Source organism: Budorcas taxicolor, chromosome 1, assembly GCF_023091745.1.
Source record: "Budorcas taxicolor isolate Tak-1 chromosome 1, Takin1.1, whole genome shotgun sequence".
Lineage (NCBI taxonomy): Eukaryota > Metazoa > Chordata > Mammalia > Artiodactyla > Bovidae > Budorcas > Budorcas taxicolor.
Window position 1 is genome coordinate 132,659,201 of NC_068910.1, and position 14,119 is coordinate 132,673,319.

At 44.8% G+C, this 14,119-nt stretch overlaps 1 protein-coding gene across 1 annotated transcript in view; it reads right to left on the reverse strand.

Moving 5' to 3' along the window:
* The window catches only part of MYLK (myosin light chain kinase), a 190,334-nt gene that overhangs the window by 147,588 nt on the left and 28,627 nt on the right, over positions 1-14,119 (reverse strand). The window lies entirely within an intron of this gene.

Genomic DNA, 14,119 nt, shown 5'->3' on the forward strand with positions numbered 1-14,119 from the left:
CTACAGCCCATGGGGTCACAAAGAGTCAGACACAACAGAAGTGACTTAACACACATGCACATAATAAATGTATAGCACAACCATTTATTAATCTGTGGAACCTCTCAAGGTACCTAAAGCTAGAATTGAAGTTAAAAGTGGTACACAAATAAGCATTCTGCATGTCTGCAGGTGGCAGATGCCACATATCCATGTAAAAACATGCCATCGTGTGGTGCACTCTTGGCACAAAACTTCATGCCAAGGAATATCAGACAATCACTCTAGTAGCACATTCTTTTTCTCTGTGAAGCTTGTCTTCAGGAAACAGCTAAGGAAAGAAACTTTCCTACAGAAGGAAGTGTCTTGGGAGTCTGGTCTTACAGTGAATTTGTGAGTCATCATCCTTTCCTCCACCCTATTAGGCAGGGCCAGCCTCACCTCCAGAAAATGATCGGGTAACCTTCTGTCAGTGCCAGAGAAAGGGATGCAGGGCCCTGGGACTGGGGGGAGGTGGTGAATCATTAACTTCACCAAATGCATCCTTGGCATTCCATGAGCAAGTGCTCTGGCCCCCTGCAGTGGTGCCAGCTCTGAGGCCATCAGGGCTGGAGGCATCAATGATTAACCAGGGACACTGCAAGCGCTCCAGACCTTGAGGACACTGACCCCTATTTCCCCTTCTATTTTCCTCTCATTTTCTACACGCGTAGACATTCCCCTCCACCCCACACCACCAAATCCACCTCTGCAGTGCCTTTATATATTAAAGTAAGTATCCAAGGATTTTCTTTTTAAATGCTGAAACTAGTGCCACTTAGAAGTGGCATTGCAGTTTGCAATGGACTTTTGTACACCCTGCGTCTGAAGCAAAAGCAGGAATTTCTATGACCTTTTTCTGTTCCAAGGTCTGAATGATCTGCAGCTCCAATTCTTACCCTTCCAATATGGAAAAACTTGTTCAATCACTGCCTAACCTTACCTAAAAATTACTCAGCTTCAAGTTTTATTGTCTTCCCACTATCTTGGGCTCCTAGGTGGGGAAAGAAGAGAAACCCAGACTCACATTCTTGGGTGTGTGACAGCAGCCCTGCCCTCCCTGGATGTCTTATCTGCCTTCATCACGGGCCTTCTGCCAAGAAGCCACAGCTGGGACTTTTACAGCCCAGTCAAAACTGCAATAAAAGCCCAGTGATACTTCAGTTTTCAGAGTCTTCCACACAGAGAATCTTATTTGATTCTTGCAGTGCTATAATGGCAGTGTCTTGGGAAGCAGAAGCAGAACCTGAGATAAGGATTCAGGAAGCCAAGCCCTTAACTGACACTCAGAGCAACTGGGAGCAGGTGTAGCAGCCTGGTGAAGGTGATTTGGGTGGGGTACCAAGAGTGTCTGTGACAGCATGCAAGGCCAGTCATATTATTAAGCCCTGAGAGCTAAGGAAAGAGGCCTGGAGAAGCGAATGATTTGCATTATTAAGACTAAGTGGCAGACCTGGGGCCACAATTTTGCTCTACCAGTTGAGTAGCTGTCTCTCTGTGCCTCACTGTAAATTTATGTTTTTGGTAAGATAAATACTATAGAACCTAAAGCATTGATAAATGTCTCTCCCTTATAGACCCTAAACCTTCCCTACATTAAAGCAATATCTGTTCCCCACTTGGGGAAAATGTCAATGGTCATGGGCATGCTAAAAGCAAGTCTAGGGCTGCTTCCTTGGAGTAACAAAGGACAGTGCCATAGGCTAAATGCGGCTCTCTAAAGTTCATGTTGAAATCCGAACCCTTAATGTGATTATATTGGGAGGCGGGCCCTTTGGAGTAATTAGGTCAGAAGGGTGGGACCCTCATGAATGGGATTAGTGCCCTTACAAAAGCTATTCCAGGGAGCTCTCTCACTCCTTTTTACCATGTGGGGACACAGCAAGAAGATGGCCATCTATGAACCAAGAGCTGGATCTCCCCAGACACTGAATCTGCAGGGGCCTTGATTTTGGGCTCTCCAGTCTCCAAATCTGCGAGAAATAAATTTCTGTTGTTTAAACCACCCCATCTATTGTATTTCTGTCATAACAGAAATACCCTAACGGCCTAAGACAGATAGGATGGGTGCCATGCATGTGCCCAAGACATCCCTAGGAGAGCCAGTGTGGGTCAGAGAAGACATGACATAACAGCCAGGCCTGTGTCCTAGGTCTGGCTTGGCTTCCTGACCTCTTCAGGTTGTAATTCCTCCCTTTCATTGATGAGAAAACAGTTCTCGATGCCTCAGGTCCCTTCTATCCCTGAAGTAGTCTGGATTAAATAAATAATGACCCGCTTAGCTTCTGGGGGAAGATTCTTTCTTCCCTTTCCAGTCTCCCCTGGGCCCAGCCCACAGCTTTAATACTCTCTAATCCTCCATAAGGGAAAACTGAGCTACCACAAGGAGAGATGCCTGTGACTATGAGTAGGCAGCTCTGACTTCTCACCATAATGAGTTTTTGGAAATGGCCCCAAAGAGGGTCATTCGAAGGAGAATCATATTTTTTGCCACAGTAACCACATTTAATTGGAGGCTGTATTCTTAAACAAAAGCTTAGGATCAAATAAATCAAGGGCATATCTGACAACTTGTCATAAAAATAAAGATAGAGTCACCATAAACCCTATAATAATTTAAACTAGTAAAACTGTGCTTCAGTTCCATAAAATGTCCCCAAGAGCCTTTATGGCCTCAAAAGACCTTTAAAAGGAGTGGGGGCTCATTCTGTGTGTGTTGGCTGGTGAGGAGAAAGCTGGGCTGCAGGCGGGCGGCTGCTTGCTCCATGTCATATCTGCCTGCCACGCTGGGAAGTTTTTCAGAATCTGGTGCCGTTTAGAGATCTGCTTAATGACTGAAAGTGAAACATTCTTAAGGGGGTGCGTGCTCAGTCACGTCAGTTGCATCTGACTCTTTGTGACCCTATGGACTGTAGCCCGCCAGGCTCCTTTGTCCATGGGATTACCCAGGAAAGAACGCTGGAGTGGGTTGCCATGCCCTCCTCCAGGGGATCTTTCTGACCCGGGGATCGAACCTATCTTTTGATTTTTCTCTGATGTGTGTGAAGGGCTTGCAGTCAATTCCGGGTTGCCTGGAACAGGCTACCAGGGTATAAGCCCAGAGCAAAGTCAGCTTCTCTGGCCTCCATACCCCTACAAGACTCAGAGCAACACATCTGCCTTCTCAGCTTGGTAAGAGGTAGAAACGGGGTGATGTTCCTGTTTTTGATGATCTCCTGCATGTCTTTTGTACCTGGGTGGACCTGTCCGTGTTTGCACACTGCCAAGCCACACAGCTGCAGTGCCGAGCTGGGCAAGACATCAAGCCACACAGCTGTAGTGCTGAGCTGGGCAAGACAGGAAACTGAAGCTCTGCTCCTGATGAGAATGGAGGGAGACCAAAAAGAAAGAGAGAGAAACCAGGATTACACTAAAGCCCGGGTGAAAGGGGACTGCTCAGCAGGACACTGGGGAGTTGGAAAGATACACAAAGATGTGAGCAGTGAGCTGAGAAATCCTTGGGGCTGGGAATAATAGATGAAGGGGCTGTCCATAAGTATTTCTTTGAATCCTACTGAGTAACCAAAATCAATGCTGGGAAAGGCTGAGCCTGAAGGATGGGAAATTAAGGAAACCTGCTGGACTGATGTTCCTCTCCTCAAGGCAGACAAAGCTGATTCGGCAACACAACTGTCTCCATGCTTCCTATGATTGCCAGCCTGCCTATAGCCCATCACTCTGAACTTCTTGCCCTATTTCAAGGCAGCTTCTTCTACATAAATAAATTCTCCTAGGATAAATGACTAGGACAGAGCTGGTGATTTAAAAACTGAAAATAATAGCAAAGAAACCAATGATCCTGAGGAATTCACTGAAGATGAATCTTCTGTCCCATCTCCAAGTATAAGCTCATCCAGATAATAAATGGACATGGACACACAGAAAGAATTAAAATATTCACACCTCCAGCAAATTAGACCACAGAAAATGCCTATGAAACTTACATCATGGATGTATTATGAGAGTGAAGAGTGAAGGGTGAACCACAGGTATGACATGAGAGTTTAGGGGCCTGGGTCTGTGTCAGCACCCAGCACCTGGCCCACTGAACAGGCAGGAACTTAATTAAGGCTTTGAATAATCCCATCACCAACAGTCAAAAGCCTTGACTGAACCCACAGAATTTTCAGGAAGAGATCATACCAGCTAAAAGCAGCAATTAGTGAGAGGCTTAAACTGCTGGGCCCTCTCTGCCCTTAAGTCCGAAGTTGTGAAACAGCAGGGACTGAAGCAGGTCCATGAAAAACAAAAGCAAAATGCAGAGAAGCACTCTTCACACCAGCCCGGAGAAGGCCACCTAGGTCTTCAGGAAAGATGCTGGAAGTCTCTCTCTGTGACCAGCCACTCTCACTTCCTGTGGCAAGTTTTCTTTTCCTTTGGCCCAGGACACAGACACCCCCATACCCCCACATCTGCCAGACTGAGATCACACTGTTATTCCCACAGAAAGTGGGAGACAGGTTACAGCTCGGCAGCCTTGGGCTATACCTCAGGCCCTCTCGACTGTTTCAAACAAGAAGTCTGACTTCTTTTATCTAGCTCAAGCTTATCAATGTGTGCAACTTTTTGATTTCCTTTCAATGACACAAGCATTTAAAACTCTGGTGCAGTCTAACAAAGAAACAGAATTCTAAATATACTCAGGAACCTGTGACACTGATGTTTTCCTAGTACTTCCAAATTCAGGGTTTTCCTATGAAAACAAGTGTCCTTCCGCTTGAGATCCCATCCCTGTGGGATGGCTGTGGGACTTCAGCCTTACTGGGAACCTCTCTGCACAAAGCCCTGAGTTCTGGCTTTACCTCCCCTAACAAAGGCTTCCACGGAACCAGTGTCTCCAGCTGGTGAGGCCGGCCCAGCAGCTAAGCTCACCCTCCAGTTTCTAATACTGAGCTGAGACATACTCTCAGATGTATTAAAATTTTAATAAGGGTGCTTGGTATCACAGAAGTTTAACAAATTAGTGCTGTGGCTTGGCTTTGTTGGATGTGCTCAGGATCTCCTGCCCACCTTTAGCAGGGCAAGCCCCTCCTTTGAAGATCTGCTCCCTTCCCTTCTGCCCACCTCAGATGAGTCAGTGGAGAGGAATCAGCAGCTGCCTTCTGGCCAAAGCACTCAAGCTTCCACAATGAGCCCGATCCAAGTCAGCCAATCAGGACTCTTCCCTGCAATTTCAGTTAGAATAAACTGTCTCTTCACAGGGATCCTAAGCTGGGAAGATGTAAGCCTGACGCTACCTGTGGGCAGCCATCCTCCCCCATTCCCACCTCTGTTTCCTTGCCTCCACCTAAGAGAAGCAAGCCATGTGCACGGTAAGACATCACATATACGGTGGAGAAGGAAGGAGATGGACGCATGGCAGGCAGAGCTGCGGTGAACTTAGCTGCGGTCATATGAGACAATACCTGTCTTTCATTTAACCCATGCACTTGGTTTCTGTCCCTTGCAAACAAGAGTCCTAACTCAGGAAGGTATATGGCATCTGGAATCAGACAGAGCCATGTGTGGGTGCTGGCTGTAGCAACCACCAGTTGCCTGACCTTGGGCAAGTTACTTAACTTGCTTGGCCCTCAGTTTATACAACTGTGAGATGGAACTATCTCAGTATCTATTTCCATGAATAAGCTTATGATGAAATGAGAAAACACATGTACAATAGTATGTTAAGAAATTCAAAAGGTTAGGTCCTCTGTCTCTTCTCTCTGAGGTCAGTGATTCCTTGTAATAAGGTACCTTAGCATCCATTCAGCTCAAAGCTTTGACAGCTGAAACTGCTTTTGCCCTAAGAAATACCAGTACTTGTGAACTTCTGGGCTTGCTGAGCCTCCTCTTACACAACTCGAATTCTTATACACAATTTCAAGGTGTCACACCCTTAATTAGATAAAAACCTAACACTTTAACTGAGAACACCTTTTGCCTTAGTGGAACTGGCTTATTATTTTTATTTGAAGGGTAAACCCCTTTTGAAAAGTGATTGCTGACTTTATGTAATAGAAAAAAACACATTTTAAAACAAATATCCCGTCTGTAGTTTTGCCTGTACCATCATCTCACTCCCATAATATCATGTGAAACTTCAAGACAGAGACCATCCCCTTGATTTCTGCCTCACTGACTAATGCAGCCTTGGAATTTCAAGGGCACGGGCAAGTTTCGGGAAGGAAATAAATCTGGGGTAATAAATCTGGAGTTTCTGGCCTGTAATAGTTGGATCTGGAGACAGAGAGACATACTTTGCTGGCAGAAGAAATGGAGCAGAGGGCTCCTCCCCAAACACACAGGCCACTTGGCAGCGGCTTCTGACTCCTCAAACGGTAGAGCCCAGACGCCACGAGGCTCAAAAGTCCACAAGACTCAGTCCGGCCACAGACTGTCCCGGGAAGGTCCCGTCCTCTGAGGACTCTCTGAGAATATGAGGCAATTCTATTTAAAAGCAAAAGTGGGCAAAAGTGACCAGAGGGTCCCAGCCACCGAAAGCATCTCGGCTTGGCTCCCTCACCTGAACTCTCTCTCCTGGCGGCTGCTGACCACCTGCCCCACATGCACGCACATCACCACACAAAGCCTGCGTTCTGCTCGGCTCTCCCAGGTGGCAGGCTGCGAGGGAGCGGGGAGAGCAGGTGGAGCTTGGATGGCAGGCCCTCTCGGGCTGCCTGCAGCAACATGGTCGGGAGAGTGCCTCTGCGCTGCTGTCAAAAATAGCTGCACCAGGGGCAGCAGCAGCAGTGTGAGTTTGCTACTTAGTAGCAGAACGTCCTCCCCAGACCTCACTGCCCAAAGGCACCCTCATCTGCACAGAGAATCACGCCAGGTAAGAAATCAAAAGTTGTTTCCTGTGCAGTGCGTCTGGCTGCCCACCAGGCTGAAAAACATCACCCAACATGCTTTCCTAAAACGTTTTCATCTTCAACTCTTTTAGCCATTCCTTCTGTTTTCTTCCCCAGTGTTTCTAAGTAACAAGCTTACACAACTATTTTATTCTTTCAAATTTTAGACATTATGTCTTAACTTCTCTATATGAAACATGAGCTTTTAGCTCTCAACCTTCCCATAAGCTCTTCCCCTACCCTCAATAACTAATGACAATTTTTATTATGCCAGTGTGTTAGTGTTTGCTTTATTTTAGTTTCACTCACTGCCAAGCTACATAGTATATTACAATTATTAATAGATTTTTTTCCCCTGGAGTTAATACCTGCCTTATGTTTGGTTTGATTGTTTTTTTTAAGAATACAACTTCTCAAGAGAACTATAAAATTCATCTCAGTCAGTTCACTTCAGTTGCTCAGTCGTGTCCAACTCTTTGTGACCCCATGGACTGCAGTACGCTAGGCTCACCAACTCCCGGACTCCATGCAAACTCATGTCCATTGAGTTGCTGATGCCATCCAACCACCTCATCCTCTGTTGTCCCCTTCTCTTCCTGCCTTCAATCTTTCAGTGTCAGGGTCTTTTCAAATGAGTCAGGTCTCTGCATCAGGTGGCCAAAATATTGAACTTTCAGCTTCAACATCAGTCCTTCCAATGAACACTCAGGACTGATCTCCTTTAGGATGGACTGGTTGGATCACCTCGCAGTCCAAGGGACTCTCAAGAGTCTTCTCCAACATCACAGTTCAAAAGCATCAATTCTTTGGCCCTCAGCTTTTTTTATAGTCCAACTCTCACAACCATACATGACTACTGGGAAAACCATAGCCTTGACTAGACGGACCTTTGTTGGCAGAGTAATGTCTCTGCTTTTTAATATGCTGTCTAGGTTGGTCATAACTTTCCTTTCAAGAAGTAAGCATCATCTCAGCAATGGTCAAATGTATTGATGGCTTTTATTTTTTCCTCCATTGGAGATATCTCTCCTGGAACATTCTGTTGCTGTGCTCCAAATCCGAACTCAATGCTATGTAGGCCTGGTGCATAGTGCTCTGGGGACTTTCCTTCACCATCCTCTTGGGTGCCACCACTTTGGTTGAACACGTCCTCCTCCAGTGGTTTCTTATGAACAAATGCAAGGAAGATTAAATCTTTAAGTTTCCAAAAGTCATTTCCAAAAGTTTCAATACTCTACTTTATACTCAACTGGCAGTTTCTCTAGGAAAAGAATTATAGTGGAAAATCTTCCTTCAGAATTTTGAAGGTATTGCTTCATGGCATTTGAAGTCGCTGATTCTGGCATCCAGTGTGGCTACAAGAGGTATAATGCCATGCCACTCCTTCCTCTATGACCCAGTGTATGTGTGTGGGTTTTCTCCTTCAAAGCTTCTGTTTATCCCTGACAGCCTAGAACTCCATGATGAGGTGCTTTGTTGTAAGTCTCTATTCACTCATTGTATTAGATCCTTGGTAATAGGTCTTTTCATTGTAGATAATGCGTATCTTTCCATTCTGAGGAATTTTTGTGTTTTGATTGATTATATTCTTTGCAGCCAAAGATGGAGAACCTCTATACAGTCAGCAGAAACAAGACTGGGAGCTGACTGTGGCTCAGATCATGAACTCCATATTACCAAATTCAGACTTAAATTGAAGAAAGTGGGGAAAACCACTAGACCATTCAGGTATGACCTAAATCAAATCCCTTAGGATTATATAGTGGAAGTGAGAAATAGATTCAAGGGACTAGATCTGATAGACAGAGTGCCTGATGAACTGTGGATGGAGGTTCATGATATTGTACAGGAGACAGGGATCAAGACCATCCCCATTGAAAAGAAATGCAAAAAAGCAAAATGGCTGTCTGGGGAGGCCTTACAAATAGCTGTGAAAAGAAGAGAAGCAAAAAGCAAAGGAGAAAAGGAAAGATATTCTTGAATGCAGAGTTCCAAAGAATAGCAAGGAGAGATAAGAAAGCCTTCCTCAGAGATCAATGCAAAGACATAGAGGAAAACAATAGAATAGGAAAGACTAGACATTTCCTCAAGAAAATTAGAGATACCAAGGGAACATTTCATGCAAAGATGGGCTCAATAAAGAACAGAAATGGTATGGACCTAACAGAAGAAGAAGATATTAAGAAGAGGTGGCAAGAATACACAGAAGAATACACAGAAAGAGATCTTCATGACCCAGATAATCACGATGGTGTGATCACTCACCTAGAGCCAGACATCCTGGAATAGGAAGTCAAGTGGGCCTTAGGAAGCATCACTATGAACGAAGCTAGTGGAGGTAATGGAATTCCAGTTGAGCTATTTCAAATCCTGAAAGATGATCCTATGAAAATGATGCACTCAATACGTCACCAAATTTGGAAAACTCAGCAGTGGCCACAGGACTGGAAAAGGCCAGTTTTCATTCCAATCCCAAAGAAAGGCAATGCCAAAGAATACTCAAACTACCTCACAATTGCACTCATCTCACATGCTAGTAAAGTAATACTCAAAATTATCCAAGCCAGGCTTCAGCAATACATGAACTGTGAAATTCCAGATGTTCAAGCTGGATTTAGAAAAGGCAGAGGAACCAGAGATCAAATTGCCAACATCCGCTGGATCATTGAAAAAGCAAAAGAGTTCCAGAAAAACATCTATTTCTGCTTTATTGACTATGCCAAAGCCTTTGACTGTGTGGATCACAATAAACTGTGGAAAAGCCTGAAAGAAATGGGAATACCAGAACACCTGACCTGCCTCTTGAGAAATCTGTATGCAGGTCAGGAAGCAACAGTTAGAACTGGACATGGAACAACAGACTGGTTCCAAACAGGATAAGGAGTACGTCAAGGCTGTATATCGTCACCCTGCTTATTTAACTTATATGCAGAGTACATCATGAGAAATGCTGGGCTGGAAGAAGCACAAGCTGGAATCAAGATCGCCGGGAGAAATATCAATAACCTCAGATATGCAGGTGATACCACCCTTATGGCAGAAAGTGAAGAGGAGCTAAAAAGTCTCTTGATGAAAGTGAAAGAGGAGAGTTAAAAAGTTGGCTTAAAGCTCAACATTCAGAAAACTAAGATCATGGCATCCGGTTCCATCACTTCATGGGAAATAGATGGGGAAACAGTGGAAACAGTGTCAAACTTTATTTTTCTGGGCTCCAAAATCACTGCAGATGGTGACTGCAGCCATGAAATTAAAAGATGCTTACTCCTTGGAAGGAAAGTTATGACCAACCTAGACAGCATATTGAAAAGTGGAGACATTATTTTGCCAACAAAGGTCCGTCTAGTCAAGGCTATGGTTTTTCCAGTGGTCATGTACGGATGTGAGAGTTGGAGTATAAAGAAAGCTGAATGCTGAAGAATTGATACTTTCAAACTGTGGTGTTGGAGAAGACCCTTGAGAGTCCCTTGAACTGCAAGGAGAGCTAACCAGTCCATCCTAAAGGAAATCAGTCCTGGGTGTTCACTGGAAGGACTGATGTTGAAGCTGAAAGTCCAATATTTTGGCCACCTGATGCAAAGAGCTGGCTCATTTGAAAAGACGCTGATGTTGGGAAAGATTGAAGGCAGGAAGGAAAGGGAATAACACAGGATGAAATGGTTAGATGGCATCACAGACTCAATAGACATGAGTTTGGGTAACCTCCGGGAGTTGGTGATGGATAGGGAGGCCTGGCGTGCTGCAGTTTATGGGGTCGCAAAGAGTCAGACACGACTGAGCGACTGAACTGAACTGAAGAGACTTCAACTTTATCATGCAACCAATCTATTGAAGTTATTATTTTGGCTATCATTAATTTCAAAGAATCTTCTTTTTTGGGGTTTTTAAGACTGCAGTGAGGGGACTTATCTGGTGGCCCAGTGGTTAAGAATCTGCCTGCAGCGCAGGGAACACGGGTTCAGTCCCGGGTCAGGGAACTCAGATCCCATGTACCTCAGGGTAACTAAGGCCATGTGCCACAAATACTGTGCCCTCATGCCACACCTAGAGAGTGCGTGCACTGCAGTGAAAGACCCCTCATGATGCAACTAGGACCCAATGCAGCCAAATATATAAACACATGTTTTAAAAACCACATTGAATAATCTCTTCTTCCTGTTCAATGAAAGCAACGTCTTATCCCTGAGGGATGACAGAATTTCAACATTTTCTGTAGTCTTCTGTTCCTCCTTGGTTTCTTTTTTGATTCTTTTTGTCTTTTTATTAACAGAGGCTTCCGTGGAATAGCTAATGATCCTTCACTGACTTTTCACATTTATGAGTGAAGAAATTAAAAGCCTCATGCAAGTGGGGCCTTGTCAACTTGTTGGATCTCCCAGTAGAGTGAATGGGTTTAAATGCTCAACTATCATTATCTATGGATCTTGTCTCTTGAGATGATTAGGTTCCACAGAGAGGAACTTCTGATTTCCTGCTGAGAGGGTGGTGGTCTGGACATAGTAATTAGGTCTGTCTACCAGCATTTGGGACTTTGACTGAGGAAAGGCCATGAGGGGACTCATTTCAATACACTGATTTCTACTTAGCCCCTCTCCCTTTTGAGTACAACACCTCACCCTGCCTGCAGCTGTACCTCATGCCCAGGAGTTGAGAGTTGGTAAGTTCAGTCTCTCTTCAGATAAACTTTGATCTTCAGGGCAAGAGAGGAGCAGTGGCCTGGCACATGGAGTATGGGAGGGGATTTGAGACCCTAACTGCTTGTTATTACATTTTCAACCAAACCTCCAATTTTCAGCTTCAGTCCACAAGCCAGACTTTCAAAGTTCGTGATGCCACCAACTTCTCAGCCTTTATAGAAACTGTTTTGGCACGAGCAGGCTTACTTTTTTAAATTAGACATGGGTATAGCACAACACAGAAGCTAAAACCCAAGTCACCCAATCATCTGTTCATTTTCCATCATCCACCAATTTGTTGACATGGCTCATCTGCTACTCATCTGTTGTTTCTCTCTCATTCTATTTGTCCTTGTAGGTTTATAAGTTTTCTTTTTCTTTTAATAAAAACTCACTTTAAGGCTGGGTAGCATAAAAAAAAATAAGCAAGGATGTAGATAAACTGGAATCCTTGTATACTGATGGTGAGAAAATAGACTGATACAGCTGCTATGGAAAACAGCATAGTGGTTCCCCCCAAAATTAAAAATAGAACTACCATATGACTGACAATTTCACTTCTGGATATAAACCCAAAAGAACTGAAAGAAGGGACATGAATAGACATTTGCACACCCATGTTCACAGCAGTGCTATTTATATAATATCCAAGAGGCAGAAGCACCCCATGTCCATCAGCAGGTGCATGGATAAACAAGGAGCGGTATATACAAACAATGAAATATTATTCAGCCTTAAAAAGAAGGAAATTATAATACAAGCTACAACATGGATGAACCTAAAGGACATCAAGCCAGTCACAAAAGGACAAACAGTGCATGATTCCACTTAGATAAGGACCTGTTACTGTTCAGTTGTTAAGTCATGTCTGACTCTTTGTGACCCCGTGGACTGTAGTACGCCAGGCTTCCCTGTCCCTCACTATCTCCCAGAGTTTGCTCCAACTCATGCCCATTGAGTCAGTGATACCATCCAACCATCTCATCCTGTCAGCTCCTTCTGCTCCTGCCCTCAATCTTTTTCAGCACCAGAGTCTTTTCTAATGTGTTGGCTAATCACATCAGATGGACAAATATCGGAGCTTCAGCTTCAGCATTAGTCCTTCCAGAGTTGATTTACTTTAGGATTGACTGGTTTGATCTCCTTGCTCTCCAAGAAACTCTCAAGAATCTTCTCCAGTACTACAATTCGAAAGCATCAGTTCTTTGGCGTTCAACCTTCTTCATGGTCCAACCCTCACATAGAGGAAGATCTAGAATAATCAATTTCATGGAAACAGAAAATGGAATGCTTGTTGCCAGGGGTGGGAGGAGGAGGGAAATGGGGAGTTAGTGTTTAATGGGTACAAAGTTTCAGTTTTATAAGATGGAAAAAGTTTGGGAAATGGGTGGTGGAGTTTCATTACACAACAATATGAATATACTTAATACCACTGAACTGTATGTATACTTAAACATGGATAAAACAGTCAATTTCATGCTATGTATATTTTACAGCAATAAAAAAGAATCAATGAGCCAAATATATGTGGATCTATTTTGAACTCTGTTTTGTTTCAATAAGCTGTGTGTTTATCCCTCTGCCAAATACTACATTGCCTTTAGTACAATAGCTCTATGTTAGGTATTAAAACAAGAAATAAAAGTTTGAAAACACATAAATCAGACCAAAGTCACTCCTCTATTTCCAACAATTTCTCATTGCACTAAGAATAAAGCCCGATTACCATGGCTCCCAAGACCCTGGGTGGCCTGGCCCCTGCCTCTTTCTCTCTGAGCCATCCTTGCTCACTGTACCCCTGCCACACAGGCCTCTTCACCATGCCAGGAAATAAGATGGAGACAACAGGCACTCCATCTTGGAGTGGCTCCCAGCCTGCAAGATGACAGGGCACACATAGGCAGGGCTGCGGAAGGGGTACGGACTGAGGATTGAAGGGGTACAGGGAGGATGCGGGGAGCCCCATATGGTGCTGCCGCGGTGAGTTGAGCAGGATTCCGGGGACCACCTCCCAATACAGCATCAGCCCCCAGGGAGCCGGGGTGGGCGGTTGTTAGAGCTGTGTGTGTAAGAACCAACCACTCAAGTCTGACTGGACAGCAGATGGTTCCTGGTAACTCTGCTGACCTTGTGGGAGCCCCTCAGGGTCCCCACCCTGAGATGGGCTCAAGAAGGGGTGAACAGAGATGGATCGCAGGCCAGGGCAGTGGGAGCACAGCCTGGCAGGAGCCTTGGGGCTCCTGATCCTCCCCCCATTTCCCTCCACAAACACCCTAGTGTCACCCGGGGAGTGCTCCTCAGCCACTTCTGCCTGATTCATTACTCTTGGCAACTGAGTTGCACACAGTGCAGCTCTTGCACAAGATATTGTTCAGGAATTTTAAGGCAGGGCCCCAGGGGACACAGGAAAGAGAGAAGAAACAAATGCCAGGACCCTCCTAGAAGGTCCCGTTGTGAGCAAGCCTGTGCGTGCCGTGCTTGTCTGGGTATCTGTTGGTGGCATGCTGGGGGCAGGGAATGCCAGAGGGGTTTGAGTCCTAGTTCAAAACACACATTTAA